The sequence below is a fragment of the Leptinotarsa decemlineata genome, unplaced genomic scaffold, assembly GCF_025532065.1.
Source record: "Leptinotarsa decemlineata unplaced genomic scaffold, Ldec_3_MD MMD2_tig00026354_RagTag_RagTag, whole genome shotgun sequence".
In the NCBI taxonomy this organism is placed as follows: Eukaryota; Metazoa; Arthropoda; class Insecta; order Coleoptera; family Chrysomelidae; genus Leptinotarsa; species Leptinotarsa decemlineata.
This window is the reverse complement of record NW_027412702.1, coordinates 12,412,655-12,428,544: the sequence shown is the minus strand read 5'-3', so window position 1 is coordinate 12,428,544 and position 15,890 is coordinate 12,412,655. Positions and strand designations below refer to the sequence as shown.

General features: G+C 35.4%; 1 protein-coding gene across 2 annotated transcripts in view; it reads right to left on the bottom strand.

The window, feature by feature from the left end:
• Mct1 (Monocarboxylate transporter 1) overlaps window positions 1-15,890 on the bottom strand; it is a 215,271-nt gene that overhangs the window by 45,661 nt on the left and 153,720 nt on the right. The gene's annotated exons all lie outside the window — the stretch shown is intronic.

Genomic DNA, 15,890 nt, shown 5'->3' with positions numbered 1-15,890 from the left:
TTTTGAAGCTAGGCCAAAAATGCACTTGCTCAAATAATAGTCCTTTGTATAAGGAGACATTAACAAAAGATTCATTGTTGTGGGCGAAGTTCAACGACAATAATTTCATGTATCATCTTGGCAATACATATTACATTATATTTTACGGTAATAATTGTGTGCGTACTTGAAAACGGACGTGCGTGGTCGACATCAATAAATTAACAACTAATTCGTGAGTTTAGGATATGACTATGCACAATTCAGACACAACAGCATATAATTCATAACTAGGTGGTTTTGCATGTATAATTTATAGAAACAACTGGGAACTTTGAAAGAATGTTTTAATTATGTATTTGAGTAAGTAAATTGACAACAATTACCGAGATAATAACCATCTTTATACACATACATAGTTGTGGAATTGGCCGCGGTGGTAGTGCGCCCGACGCACGATCGGAAGACCGCAGGTTCGATTCCCGTCTCGACCATATATTTTTCTCGAGAGAATATATCTAGCTGAAGCTCGAATGATTCTGCAACCGTGTTAGGAATCACACGTTCAAAGGTAAGACCTCGTTAGTCCTAAGCTCGCACAAGTTTCTCAACTTCTGAGAGTTGTCGTTCGTATGAGGGCGACAGCTCATTAACGAAAAAACAGATTTTAAACAGATACACATTCAAAGAAATGAACATCCAAAGAAGGGAAAATATATCTGAAAAACTCTTCATTTCTAATGTTGGAGAAGTCGAAAGCCAAGTGGTTTTTCCAAAAACAATTTTATTTTTTCAATAGAAATTTAAACATCTTCATATCACTCATATTGTGACGACACTACCGTCAAATATAAAACTAGATTTCATCGTTTCGTTCAATTTCTTCGTGCTATGAAAAATCAGAAAAGTAGTTCAAAAAAGTTTACGGACATGCCTTGTAGATCAAGGAATTTCTATAACGTGCATTTCAAAAATGCTTTTTACTTTAAGACAAAGCAGAGTGGTAATTCACAAGTCTAGCAAGTCGAGGCAACCAATTACATCCGCCATAAGTTTCCCCATTTTAAAAATTGGCTAATCAAACAGTTTAAAACTCAAAACACAATCGAGTTGAAGTGTTGTTAACTTACATGACTTCAAAGAGAAAATTAGGGATATAAAGTTGCGAGATGGAAATATTTTGGTATCATTCGATGTAGCTATATTCGTTTTTTTTAATTGTTCCTATACCAAAATATATTGCATATCTGAGGGATCGTCTGAGGGTCAATGACCTCAGTGAAGAAGTGATTCAAGATGTTTTTCATTGACTCGGTCATTACTTGGTAAAGATCCATTTTCAAAAATATCACGACGTTTCGCTATCACAGTAGTTTTTTCGTAGTGAATAACATACTCATTAGTATATTTAGTAGGTTTTTCGTAGCCACAGAGCCACAATAAACCCTTGCGGGTTGCGGTGGAGGATCGAATAGACCCACTCAGGTTTGACCTAACCTAACCTAGTATGTTTTTTGTAGTTAATAACATACTTTTCAGTATGTTTAATATGTTTTTCGTAGCGAATAACATACTCTTTGGTATGTTATTCACTACGAGAAAGCTACTGTGTATGTATATTAGGATGTTTCCTATTCAATAAAGATTCATTCATTCATGCATGGATGTCGATGGGGGGTCATAGGAACCTAAAATTAGTCTTAAATTCTCAATATATTTCTTTCTCTCCCTCACTCGAAGGATTATTTAAAAAAAATATTTTCGTCTCTACCAAGTGCAGCAATAGTTATCCAAATATTTAATTCAAACGAGATTTCTTTCTCATCCATAGCCTAAAATTATTGCAAATTCAAATTTTCCGGAAAGTGAAGGATTTCTGCCAGCTTAGTGGCAGAACTCACAGATTTAAAAAAAACACTGCTCAGAAAATCGGCGATATGGGGCAAAATGAGCCTAAAAGAACCTTAAATTATGACGTAGTCTGATTAATGAATTTATATATATAATCTTCGGGTGATGACAGTCATCACCCGAAGACGATTGTAGATACCAACAATCGAAACGTCGTGAACTAACGTGACTTGGAATCTCTACACTTTTTATTTTTTTATTATTTTCTTTTTTCATTCCTTTAATTTTTATTTATTCAATTATTATATTTTTACTTGTAGGTTATTTCACTATCATTTCATTTCAGGTTTATTGTTGCTTAATATAATTGTTATTTTCAACTATTCTTTTTTAATTATTCTTTTTTACTTGTTTCAGGGATTTCAAATCATTTTATATAGTAGACAATGGAAGTCCGAACTAGTGAAATTCATCACGAAACATTGTCAATCACCTTCAAACAATAGTCTGATTAATGTTAAGCTAGCATAATCTACGATATGTCCGTTAAATGAAGAGCAGAAAATTCAGGAATGTTTGTTTAAAATATGTTTTTGTCCGTTAACCAGCTATCGCAACCCTACGAACGACAACCCTCAGAAGGACTAACGAGGTCTCACCTTTTAACGTGTGAATCCTAACACGGGTTGGACGATAGCGAGTGAAATTCGAGCGTTCAGCCTGCGGCTTGAACCATCGACTCACACATCGGCCGATTGACTGAATGAACAAAGCACCCACGTCGACCCGCCCGGCTACCGACTGATACAAAATACTAGGGTGGTCCCAGAAGTACTTGGCCTGACCTAGAAATGGCAATAGTTGTTCGAAAAATATTACTGTTTCAGAAAGTACACAATCTATGAAGTATGTTTCAAGTTTGAAGACGCTGCGTTGTTTAGCATTTGTCTGGCAGCCATCAATAGCGAACGTTTGCAGTGAATTTGTGAAAATGAAGAAAATTGGTCATTATTATGTGGTACAATACTTTTATTTGAAAAGTCTCAGCCCAACCAATATAAAAGCTGAACTGAATTCTACTCTATGTGAGTCTGGTCCGTCGTTAACAACAGTGAAATATAGGGTGCAGAGTTTAAACGAGGCCGTACGTGCCAACATGCCAAGACGAGCATCGCAGTGGTCGACCAAAAAGGACCAGAAACGACGAAAAAAATGGACAAAGCGGTACTGAATGGCAATCACCAAGTTCAACAGCAACAAAGCAGAATTCTTGCATAACCATGGATGAAACATGGCTCCAACACTTTACATCCAAGACAAAAGAATAATCAAAACATTGGACTCAGAAAGGAGAACCGGCTCTGAAGAAGGCGAAGACTGTTTCATCTGCAGGCAAGCTCATGGCATCGGTTTTTGGGATATGCGTGGGATACTTTTCATTGACTATCTTGAAAAACATAAAAGTATCAAGGGCGAGTATTGTGCGAACTTGTTGCAACTTTTAAGTGAAGAAATCAGGCAAAAACGGCCACATTTGGCTAAGAAAAAATTGTTGTCTCATCAAGAAAATGCACCAACTCATAAATCCATTATCGCAATGACCAAAATTAACGAATTCGAGTTTGAATTGCTACCTCATGCACCTTATTCGCCAGATTTAGCCCCCTCGGAATATTTTCAGTTCCTAATCTTGTAACATTGACTTAGTAGTCAAAGATTTTCCAACGATGAAGAAGTGATGTCGGCAGTTAATGGCTATTTTGAGGCTATTATAAAAAAGGTATCGACCTTATTGAACGTAGCTGGAAAGAGTGTATAGAGCTGCAAGAAGATTATGTTGAAAAATAAATACATTTTTTCAAAAAATTTCCGTGTTTTCGTTGTTGGGCCGAGTACCTCTGGAACCACCATAGCTCAACTGAGGTGACGAAAACTCTCTTGCCCACAAGCTTATTCCGTTCCCCTTGAGTAAAGATATTGAGAAAAATGTACTCAGGAATATAGCTGAAAATAACAAGTATCTTCTTGATTTTTAACTTTCAAAAAAATATTAATTCAAAGTCCGGTTCTTCAGTATTAATCGAGATACACTAACAAATTAGATCGCATTTTTGAAAAGTTTAACGGGAAAGTAGCCTTCAAAACTTCAACAAAGATGTTGCGATCCACTGAAAATCGTTTGAAAGATTACGCAGCACATATTCGGTTGTGGAGACCCAAAAAAATCTGGACTTGCCCAAGAAGCCTTGAGATTGATTGAAAATTATCTAGACTTGTTGGGATTGGTACAAAACACTAGATTTCTGGACGCTTTTGAAAGTTTCGAAATGGTAAAGTGTGACATAAAATTAATGAACAGTGACAAAGGTCCCATTCCAAATAGCCCATTGTTAAATTTTATGTGGATCACTGTTAAAAAACTTTCACAAGACAAGATATCTAGGAGAGAGTGTGTATGAAAGAGACAGTTTTGAAAACCTCAAAAAAAGTTAACGTCAGGTGGTGGTAATTGAATAAAATTGCTCTTTCAAAGCAACATGTGTATGAAAGAGATGGGCATGTGCTATGAAAGAGCCGGGTTCCTCTTTACAAAAAAAAACTCTTTCAGCAAATGATAATCACTTAATAAACTATTTATCTGTTATGTAAATCTTATCAAACTGTAAAATTGCTTATTTCTGTGAAAATCAGTTATTTATCTGACTTAAATCACAATCAACTCGTTCATTCGATATCTTGTTTTAAAAGGCCCGTAAACCGCAACATCTAGAGGTAGCAGTCTATGGCTACAATGAAGTGGAAATGTCAGCAATTTTATAAAATTTTCTCTGGCAAATTCTATGACATGGAGATTAACATGGGAGATATGGTTGTCAAATAAAAGCAATGCTGGATTTTCTTATGTTGGTTTGACATGAATAACAAAATGTTCCAAGGCTTTCATCAAATTATTTTCAGTTCCAGCCCGAAGTATGGGCTAAACCCAATACTCCAGAAGGCCCATTATTCAACATGTGCTCCTTATAATTTACCCGTGGGAATATAATCACAGGTGGTAGAGTGCCACCTGCAGCATTAATAAAAAAGATAGTCTTCACGAGCGTACCTCGTTCAGCAGAAGTAATTTGTCCTATTTGTTTTGACCCTTTTCAGCAATGATTCAAGGAGGAGCTGAAACGGTGCTGCATCCTGGAGCCGGCTCTTTCAAAGCCTCCACAAGTGGCTCTTTCAAAACATTTTGTATTTTAAGTTGTAACCTCAAAACACAGCTATTTCGCGTAAACATTATGACATCAATAATATCGTAAAATAATGCTAAATATATCCGTAACAATACAACATATCAATTGTATCAACTCATGCCACACTTTTTTTTGTAAAACAAATCAAGCGAACGCAAAAAAACTTACGACGCCATTCGTTTTCGCAGAACTGTCAAATGTTTGTGGATGACAGCTATTCAGTGTTGCCATACAAACATTAAAATTGAATTATGGTGAGATTTTGGTTAAGTGGCAGAAAACCACATCGGCTCTTTCAAAGCCTGGCTCTTTCATACACACTCTCCCCTACTTGAAATCATTATACCAGGTTTATCTAAAGGTTACCCCGAAGTTTTTTTATTGGAAGGGGTATATTTTATAAGAGATTATTTTTTGGGAAAGAAAGATTTTGGCGCTCTATTTCTCCATCTTTATACAAAAATGTGGGAAACTCCCAAACAAAGGAAGAAAGCCAGTAATTTCGAAATAAACTTTTTACAAAAATGTTTAGATCATGTAAAGCATGATAAATTTCAGACACAAACTGGAAGAAAAAGCCCTTTCGAAACAATTACTTCTATATGAACATTGAATTAGACAAAAAACTGTTTTTTTTTATTTTTTGCTTTCTTCCTTCCTTCAGAAGTTTTCCACATTTTTGTATAGAGATGGAGGAGTAGAAAGCCGAAATCTGTCTTTCCCGAAAAAAAATCTTCCTAAAACTTCAGCAACCTATGCAACCTTCACCAACCTATATGATTTTTTTCTCCGAGGCTGTTGTTTAGAAAACATCCAGTATATTTTTCACACTCTTCCTCAACTTTTTACGAAATTTTTTGATCGCTCCTCCAGAAGAAAAAAAACAATAAACCATGCTAACGACCTTTCACTATTTTCTAGACATATCCGCTCTGCCCCTATACCTGTTAGAAAAAATTAACCGTTTTATGGTCAATTCCAAATTTCTGCTAATAGAATTTACTAACCAAATTGAACGTGCAAGTTCTAAAATACCGCATAAACAACCATAAATATTGTCGACTGTCAGTCAACACAATACGATACGATGGGTGGTTAATTTACAACATGTTAATTAGAATTTCGAGTGGGTATTCGTATACTGATCTGAACAATATAAGTGAGGTAATGAGGATGCTACTATTCAAAAGGAAACAAATTGACATATTTGAAGAATGATTCATGAAATTTCTAATCTCCTGCCTTCCGAACATTAACAGCAGTAGACACAAACAATATAATTGAGTTCACTATTTGCTTAGGGTCCTTCAGGTCGACAACTTTACGTGAACTTGGTGGTCCAAAATTTCCGAGAAACTCTAGGTTCGTTCATGACTTGTCCGGGAAATAATTTTATTTTACACCGAAGATACGCTTTACTGAACGTTTTCGCATGTTCAGAGTGTTCTGTGAAATGAGGATCGACCAAATTTGATTTTTTTTATCAATAATAATAGTTCCTTCATTAGTTTTATAACATTGCAAATGTTAACAATTAAAAATGGTAATATACATGTATAAGTATAGAAAATGCAAAACATAAGCATGATTTGTATACACAAACATTTATTAAATTGGCATCTATGAATGATTTCAATCATTAGTTTCAAAATAATCATACAGATATGTATAGGATATTAAAATACAAGTATAAAAATATTTTTCAAAATTCATAATACAATTTCGTTGAAGGTGAGATTTTGGAAACACTCACAGAATAAAATGCATTTTCCAAGAGGATTTGCACCATTGCTGATTTCAAATGTCTAATACGAATATTCCTCATCACATTCAACAACTTGTTAAGTAACTTCAGAGCAATGTAACTGACTGGTTGTTGAGTTTTAATCAATCTTTGATATGAATAAGTCAAAAAAAATTTGTTTCTAGTATTATCAAGTGCGAATGTATATAGTGCTCCCCATTAACTTTTGAATGGGCTAATATGTCGAAGTCGGGCAAAATTTTTATGAAATCTAGTCATTTTTAATACTCTTTGGGAAACAAAACAAAGATGTGTAGTTCATGCAAAGAAGTGACTTTCAGACACAAACTGGAAGAAAAGGTCCCCTTTAGCACCAATCTGGATAACATTACAAGATGAAGCAATCTATACTAATATAAATGTGAAAGTATGTGAACATGTATGTATGTATGTTTGTGGCTCTTTCACGCCTAAACGTCTGAACGGATTTAGATGAAACTTTACATAAATACAGCTTTTATATCAGAATAACATATAGGCTACAATTTACAAAGGTTTTGTGTAATTTTGGTCATAAATATAATGATAAGCATTAAATAAGTCGGAAAAATGCTTGCTACCTGAGAGCTATCTTGGCGTTCGCTGCCTTTACTGTTGGAGTTACAGATAGTGTATCGTAAGATTGTTCATCTTAAATAATTCTAAATAAGAGTCCGCGATAGCATATATTTACCTCTTATGTGGTATCCACTATATGCAAAAACTGAATCATAAATACAATTAAATTGTATACTTTTTTCACAATGCACCTTTCAGAATACCTGTCGAATTCTAATAAAAATATATACAAATATCGTTTCGAGTATTTAATATAGATAAACTCTGTCTTCTACACTAAGTACTTTGGACGAATCGTTTAAAAGTTATCACTGAGATTAACTTGACGCAACGCAGTAAGCCATTACGCATCGCGTCTACTGTAAGACGACGGGGGAAGATGCTCAGGGGTAGAGGGGCGGTCTAAGCAATGAAGCACCATCGCCGAGAACGTGACCCGAACCCGGGATGACGCGTGATGGCAGACGTCGTTGACGGTTGTGTTAGTTTTGCGAAATTTCTTTGTAGGTAACGTAGTTCGATTCTCGAAGCTATTCATTATTTAGTGCAGTTGGCATATTTTTTTACTTACTGCATTTTTAAAGCAAAAATATAACTTTCTAGCTGTTGCCCGCTCTTATATTAACGTACAGCCGAAGTTACTGAATTTAGAATCCTGAAATATGTAGGTAGATTCTTTATACAGCGTAAATAAGCATCAAGATAGGGAATCAGAAATATCCACCCCCAAGGGGGAAAATAGGTATTCAAAGATTGTATTAAATTTCGTCAGTTTTGAAGTTGAAAACCTGAGTTTTGGGTTAATGAAAAAAATATTGTAACCATTTGTTTAAAATGGCCTGTCACTAAACTTAATGTGACAAACCAAATTCAACGCGGGGAAGCCACGGGCAACAACTAGTTCATTCATAAAATTACGGCTTTATGTCCTGAATGTGATAAATCTACTCATGTCATCGATGACAGTCCGTAATGACATTCATTAGCTTACTTGATTTAATCCCAGCCATGGGAAAAAAAGGTTTTGGCTATCTACTTCTTCATCTTTAGGGATACAAAAAATGTGGGAATTTTTTCAAGAAAGGAAAAAAGCAGTTAACATGAAAATAAACTCTCTTCCAATTATAAGAGATTTATTGATAGTTTCTAGAACCTGGGATAAGCAAATTGTGTCGTTCATTCGTGTGTGTTCATTCGTAATGATACACCATTAATCTTATTTCTGTCCAACAACAGTCGTTGCTTTCAAAAACATTTTCAGTTAATATTAATTCATTTTGGAATATTGTTTTCGATGAAATGTTTCAGTAAGTAGTTTTTATATCAATTTTCAATTATTGGATTTATTACTTTGTAATATATGCGATATGCAAGTTAGGTTCATATGCCACATCGACACTTTGCAACTGACATGACAAATAAGACATCACTGCAAAAAAGCGATTTTCTGTTCATATCAACTTTCAAAATCGTCTCGTTAAATAATAGTATTCATCAAAATGTATTATTTTTGAGATATACAGATAAGAAATATGCGAGTACTCAAAGTACTTGTTTATTTATACACTTTTATCTAAAAATATCTATTGCGCTTCGATATTATAGTAAGTGTTATTTCCCCTTCGTCAAAGATAATCCCGACTCAGTTTTTCCACATTAATTCATAACTCGAAAAATATTATACCTGTTTAAAAAAAATCAGTTTTTCCGTTAATCAGCTGTCGCCTCCATACGAACGACAACTCTCATAAGTTGAGAACTTGTGCGGGCTAAGGACTAACGAGGTCTTACCTTTTAACGTGTGATTCCTAACACGGTTAGGTTAGGTTAGGTAATACCAATAATAGAGAACTACCTTAACAAATTTTTCTGCGAAATATTTTTGATATAAATTGATGAATGTAGACGTTACTACGTGGTAGGAAATCATCATGAAAAATGAGAAATGAAACTTTCTGTTTCTTACCACTTTTATTTTGTAACTAACGTTACTGCAGTTTTGGCCTACAACTGCAGTAACGTTAGTTACAAATAAAAGTGGTAAAAAACATAGAGTTTAATTTTTCATTTCTGATATAATTTGTTAAATAATAAATTCTCATTTTGGTGACTACTCAATTATCTACACTGGCATCACTTTCTGTATTGTCAGGTACACATAGAGGAGAATGAACCCAATGTATTCTTTTATAGAGAATTATAATTGTCATCAAGATTGGTTTTTCTATTTCCATTCATTCTAATTCAGGATAGATAACCTTTTATGACTGCTGACAATTTCAATAAAAACAATTTTTTTAGTATATTCAGAGTCAATCTTGTGGCGGAATATAAGGAATCGAATAATGGCAAAACTGTTTAATGATATTTTCATTCAACTGGATGGTCAAGTCGTAATGCAAGAATCGATACAGAAAATCTCGCTTGTGTATCTGTAGAGTAGGGAGGGTGAGTGTAGGCCCACAGCACTTAAAGCCACATGTGACCCACTGTACATCCTCCAGAGGAGTTGTCCTCCTAGGTCATCGTCCATTCTGTCCTTTCCAGAAAAGTGGACGGGTCACTGGGAGACATCTCCTTTATATCGGCAGGTGCAGGCCAAGATTCGCCGAACACACACCATCTTATTGACTATAACTCCGGACACTCGTATTGGACATGCCTGACAGTTTCATCTTCCTGTTCACACATCCTGCATAGAGGTGTGTCCACTAGCTCCATACTATGGAGTTGTTTCTTCAGTTGACAGTGGCCAGTTAGAAATCCTACTGTTAAGCGTAGATTTTTCCTGGTCATCGCCAGGCCGCAGGTATCACTGGGTCCTAAAATTCTTAGTCCAGCCGCTTCCTTGGCTAAAGAGTCGGCAGTGCGATTACCTTCACTCCTGTCGTGTCCTTTAATCCACTTCAGGATAATGTTATTACCTACCGAGGCTTTGGCTAAATCTTGGTGGCACTCTAGTATTAGTTCTGGGGTAACACGTTGTCTGTTCAAGGCTAATACGGCTTGTCTGCTATCAGTGCAGATTGTTATGTTTGGCCAGATATTCCTTTCCTGGTTATTTCTTTTGTGGCGATTGAGATACCAGCCAGTTTTGTTTGATCCACGCTGGTATTAAAATCTCACTTAAATATTCGATTATGAAATAGTTGCAAAATAATGGAATTACGAAGAGGGCCGACAAAATTACTGAATCTAAACTAGATTTTCCTGAGGTTGAATGTCGCAGAGGATTCACGTACCGAATTCTAAAAAAGAAGTAGTGGTAAATTTTCGGTACGAGAACAATTATCACCAATGAGTACAAATAGCTTTCCAGTGGGATCATAAAACCTCCATGTATAAGTAGAAGTTTTCCATGCTACAGCAAAATCAAACAACAGGTTCTATCCGAAAATGGCTACCTTTTTTGAGTCTGGGAAGGTTGGAAGATTTAAAGAGGAAATTTGAATAACAATTCAAGAGACGAATGCAGACATTCAACGAACCCTGCAGAAGTTCAGAAAAGAAAGAGCAAGTCACCTTACCTATTACCTTCCTACCCAAGCTTCAAGGAGTGCGTCAAATAAATCTGAGTGTAGACCTTCTCAGATAGTCTGAAATACATGAACTATGAGGTTTTTTTAGCAATGAGTATTTATAACATTTCGAACTGCAACGGTCAGACAGACCAATTGACTGTCAAGATTTTACTCTAAACCAAATTAACAGGATTACAGTAAAGAGCCTATTCTTCCAAGAAAAACATAACTTTTAGACAGAAAACGAGAAACAGAAACGGGCAGAATATAAGAAGAGTTCATGGCCATCTATATCAGGACTGTTCTCCCACAAAACATAATAAATATAGAATAAATGAATAGCTGATGGCCATTCTCTTAGCTATATGAAGGTTAAATCAAGTGGAACGGCCACCGTCAATAATATGAGTAGTTGTTTACAGCTGATTCTCGGCCTCCCCCCACCACTATGACGTATTAATTGCTTTTTTTATTGGTTGTTGTTTGGTGAAGTTTTTTTGTTGTGCAGTGAAGTCAAGGCGTTGTGACCTTGAAGTGTCTGGTGCATGGATCGTTCAGATTTTTTTTTTCATATGAGATTTTGTGTGTTTATGTGTGTGTGTGTAGGAGAATGCACGGTACAGGGTTTCATCATGTGCTTGTTTGTCTATGTACAAACATACGTCTGCATACTTCGAAGATCCTCCAAGTAATAAATGCTCCATCGGTGTTAGGGCACCAAGTTAGTAGTGGAGTGACGTCACAGCAATAACCGTTCAACGGCTAGAGAGCGACATGTTCACTCCACGACGTGTGGCAGAGTAATGCGTATTCATCGGTCTGCCCTCACCTCTCCCGAAGCGATGAAGGTTCGCTCTAGCCCCGCTATCGATGGTGACACAACGGCAGCCGAGGACCGTTTGCCTAGCGTCTACCCTCTCCGAGACCGCAACGACCACTGCTTGCTCGTATATCGACATCTGTTATCGCATTCAGTTGGGAGGTAATCTTGGCGCATGTAGTTGAGAAGTGGGGTTGGCTATGACGTCTTGACGGGTCCTATCAGAGTGTATTTGAGAAGCGTACGAGTGTTGGCTATGTCAGTTTACATCAAGTGAGTTAGTGAGAACTATTATATAAAATGTATTCCTGTGACTGTGGTAAATCTTTCACTCGTAGTGATAATCTTCGTCGGCATCAGCTCCAGAGTTGCCAAGGAGGGCCTGCAGTGAAACGGGTGAGAGTGGATAATGCAACACCTATGTATACGTGCAATTGTTGTAATGTGACGATTCCTATGAGCCAAGTGAATTCTCACCGAAGAACCATGAGTCATAAAAATAATGCATGTGTTCAATTGTCTGACGGTGTTCAAATTATAACGAATGCATTCAATTGCCGCATTGCTACATACAGGGTGGAGAGTTCGATTGTAACCAGTGACTACATGTCATTTTTCAATAAGATTAGGCAGAAGGTCATTGAATTACTGGAATCAGCCATCAGGATCCATAAAAGCATCAAGGTGAATATGGAAGTTTTTGGGAATTATATTCTTCAGACTGATGATTCGAGGGACACGAAGTCATTTAATTCCCAAAATAAAATAGTGGACCAATCTTCAGATTTGAATGCTGTTTTTGATGGATTCCGTGATGTAATTGTGGCTCAAACGACTGAGTTCCAGGATCGTGACTCAGGTATTTATTTTTTAAAAATTTCAATAAGATTGAATAGTAATATTTTTTTTTTTATAATTCAGGTTGGACTTGTGAAAAAATATTGTTTCTCGAGGTCAACATTAATAAATACAGTCCACTGGAAGGACGTTCATATGTGAAGCTGCCTCAATGTATTCAATGGAAGAAAGCTGTTGTGAATGTTCGTAATGAAGATCAATATTGTTTTGCTTGGGCTATAACATCAGCATTATATCCTGCAGATAGTCGAGTGTCCGAACTTACGTCATATCCACATTTTTCCACTGTTTTAGATGTCACAGGTATGGATTTTCCGGTTAAAGTTAATAATAAGAGTATCGAAATATTCGAAGATAGGAATGATATTTCAATTAATGTTTACGGTTTAGAGAGTACATTTGAGAAGGGTAAAATGAAGTATGAAGTGATTGGTCCATTGCGATACTCACAGAGAAGACTCCGGAGACATGTCAATTTGTTGTTTATAACTGATGACTCCGGTAATGGTCACTATTGTTGGATCAAAGATCTTTCAAGATTAGTTTCTAATCAACTATCAGCTCATAGACAGAAAAAATATTTTTGTGACGGATGTTTGATATATTTTTCTGATGAGAGATTGCTTTTACGTCATAATATGTATGATTGTAATCACATTAGTACCACAACACCAACTACTAATTTAAAGATCAATAAATATGGTAGAATGGTTGCGGAAAATAAACTAATGTTTGAAAACTTTGAGAGGCAAATGAGGGTGCCATTTGTAGTGTATGCTGATTTTGAATCAGTGCTTAAACCGATTCATGTGAATGAGCCAAATCCTGGAAGTTCATACACGATTAAAACATTCAAACATGCCCCATATTCATTTGCTTATTTGATAAAGTGTTCATATAATGATGATTTGACAAAATTTGTTACATATAGGGGTGTAGATGCAGCTCAGAAATTTGTGAGTAGCATTGAAGATGATTTGAAAGAGATACATGAAAATCATCTCAGAAACCCTAAACCAATGGATACACAAACTGTCGAAGAAGAAGAACAGTTTGTTGCAGCCAGAACTTGTGGTATATGTAATAAAGCATTTACTGATGGTGACGTCAAAGTAAGAGATCATTGTCATGTCACAGGAAAGAAAAGATCACATGCCGCTCACTCGAAATGTAATTTAAATTTCAAAATACCAAACTTCATACCTATCATTTTTCATAATTTAAGTGGTTATGATTGTCATTTATTCATAAAAGAATTGTATAGGAATAAAGAGAAAGTTGATGTTATCCCGCAAACTAAAGAGAAATATATATCTTTCACGAAGCATCTCTTTACACACAGCTATACCGATAAAGATGGTGTGGTTAGGAAGAATTATCTCAAAATGAGATTTATCGATAGTTATAAATTTATGACTAATTCGTTGGAGAAGTTGGGTGCAAACTTGACCTCCGATCAATGTTTGGAGATGCACAAACATTTCCCACAAATTGAGAAATTCAATTTGATGGGACAGAAAGGTGTATTTCCATATAGTTTTGTTGATGACATTGACAAATTGAATTATCCATTACTTCCGACAAAAAATCAGTTTTATGACACACTCAATTGTGAACATATATCGGAAACTGATTATGATAGGGCTAGAAAAGTTTGGAATTTATTCGAGTGTCAGAATTTGGGGGAATACTCTGATTTGTATTTGAAGTCGGATGTATTGCTACTATGTGATATTTTTGAAAACTTCCGCACCACAAGTTTAGAGATATATAACTTAGATCCGGCACAATATTACACTGCACCTGGATTATCATGGGATGCCATGTTGAAGTTCACTAATGTTGAATTGGAATTACTAACTGACATTGATATGATTCACTTTTTTCAAAAAGGTATACGAGGTGGAATTAGTCAATGTAGCGAGAGGAAACATATAGCAAATAATAGATTTTTACCCAATTATAATCCCAACGAACCTTCCACATTCATTACATATTTAGATGCAACAAATCTATACGGTCACAGTATGTCACAACCTCTACCAACAAGTGAATTTACATGGTTGACACCAAATGAAATTCTTAATCTCGATGTGATGGATGTGAGTACTGATAGTCCGTATGGGTATGTATTTGAAGTGGACATTCATTATCCACAAGAGTTGCATGATAAACATTCTGACCTTCCATTTTTAGTCGAAAAAATAATACCACCTCGTACACAATCGAAAATTCCCAAATTAATTCCAAATTTGAATGATAAAAGAAAATATATTGTTCATTATAGGAATCTACAGCAAGCTGTCAAAAATGGATTGATTGTAATGAATACACATAGAGTATTGAAATTCAAACAATCATGCTGGATGAAACCCTATATAGATCTTAATACTGAAATGCGTAATAGGTCTAACAACAAATCTGTTAAAGATTTCTATAAACTAATGAATAATGCGGTGTATGGAAAGACAATGGAGAATGTAGATAATCGAATTGATGTTAGACTCGTTACACATTGGGAAAATATAAAGAAAAATATAGGTGCCAGCACTCTCATAGCCAAACCAAATTTCAAAAATTGTTCAATTTTCACTGATAATTTCGTTGCCATTCAATTGGGTAGAGTGAAGGTTCATTACGATAAACCATTATATTTGGGATTTTCCATATTAGAATTATCTAAAACAGTCATGTATGACTTTTTCTATGGATGCATCAAACAACACTTTGATGAAAATGTCTCTTTACTTTACACAGATACCGACTCGCTCATTCTTAAAGTAAACACAGAAAATTTTTATGAATTCATAAAAACTAACATAAGTAGATTTGGTACATCCAATTACAGTATAGTTAACCAATTCAATATTCCAGTAACAAGTTCAGTCTTGGGTAACTTCAAAGATGAATTTCCAAATGATCCAATCATGAGTTTTTATGGTACAGGTGCTAAAGCATATTATGTGAAATCTGTTGATGGTGAATTTAAGAAAGCCAAAGGGGTTAAACGATCTGTAATAAAGAATGAATTGACATGCGAAGATTATCAAAAAATCGTCGAACAAGGTGGTATGATATTCAGAAAGATGAATTCATTTAGAAGCGTGTTACATGATATGTATACTGAATTAAAAAATAAAGTTGCATTATCATATCACGACGATAAACGATTTATCATTCCGAATACTACCCACACTCTTCCTTGGGGTCATAATGATATTGAATTTTATGAAAACGATCCAAATGAGAACATTCGT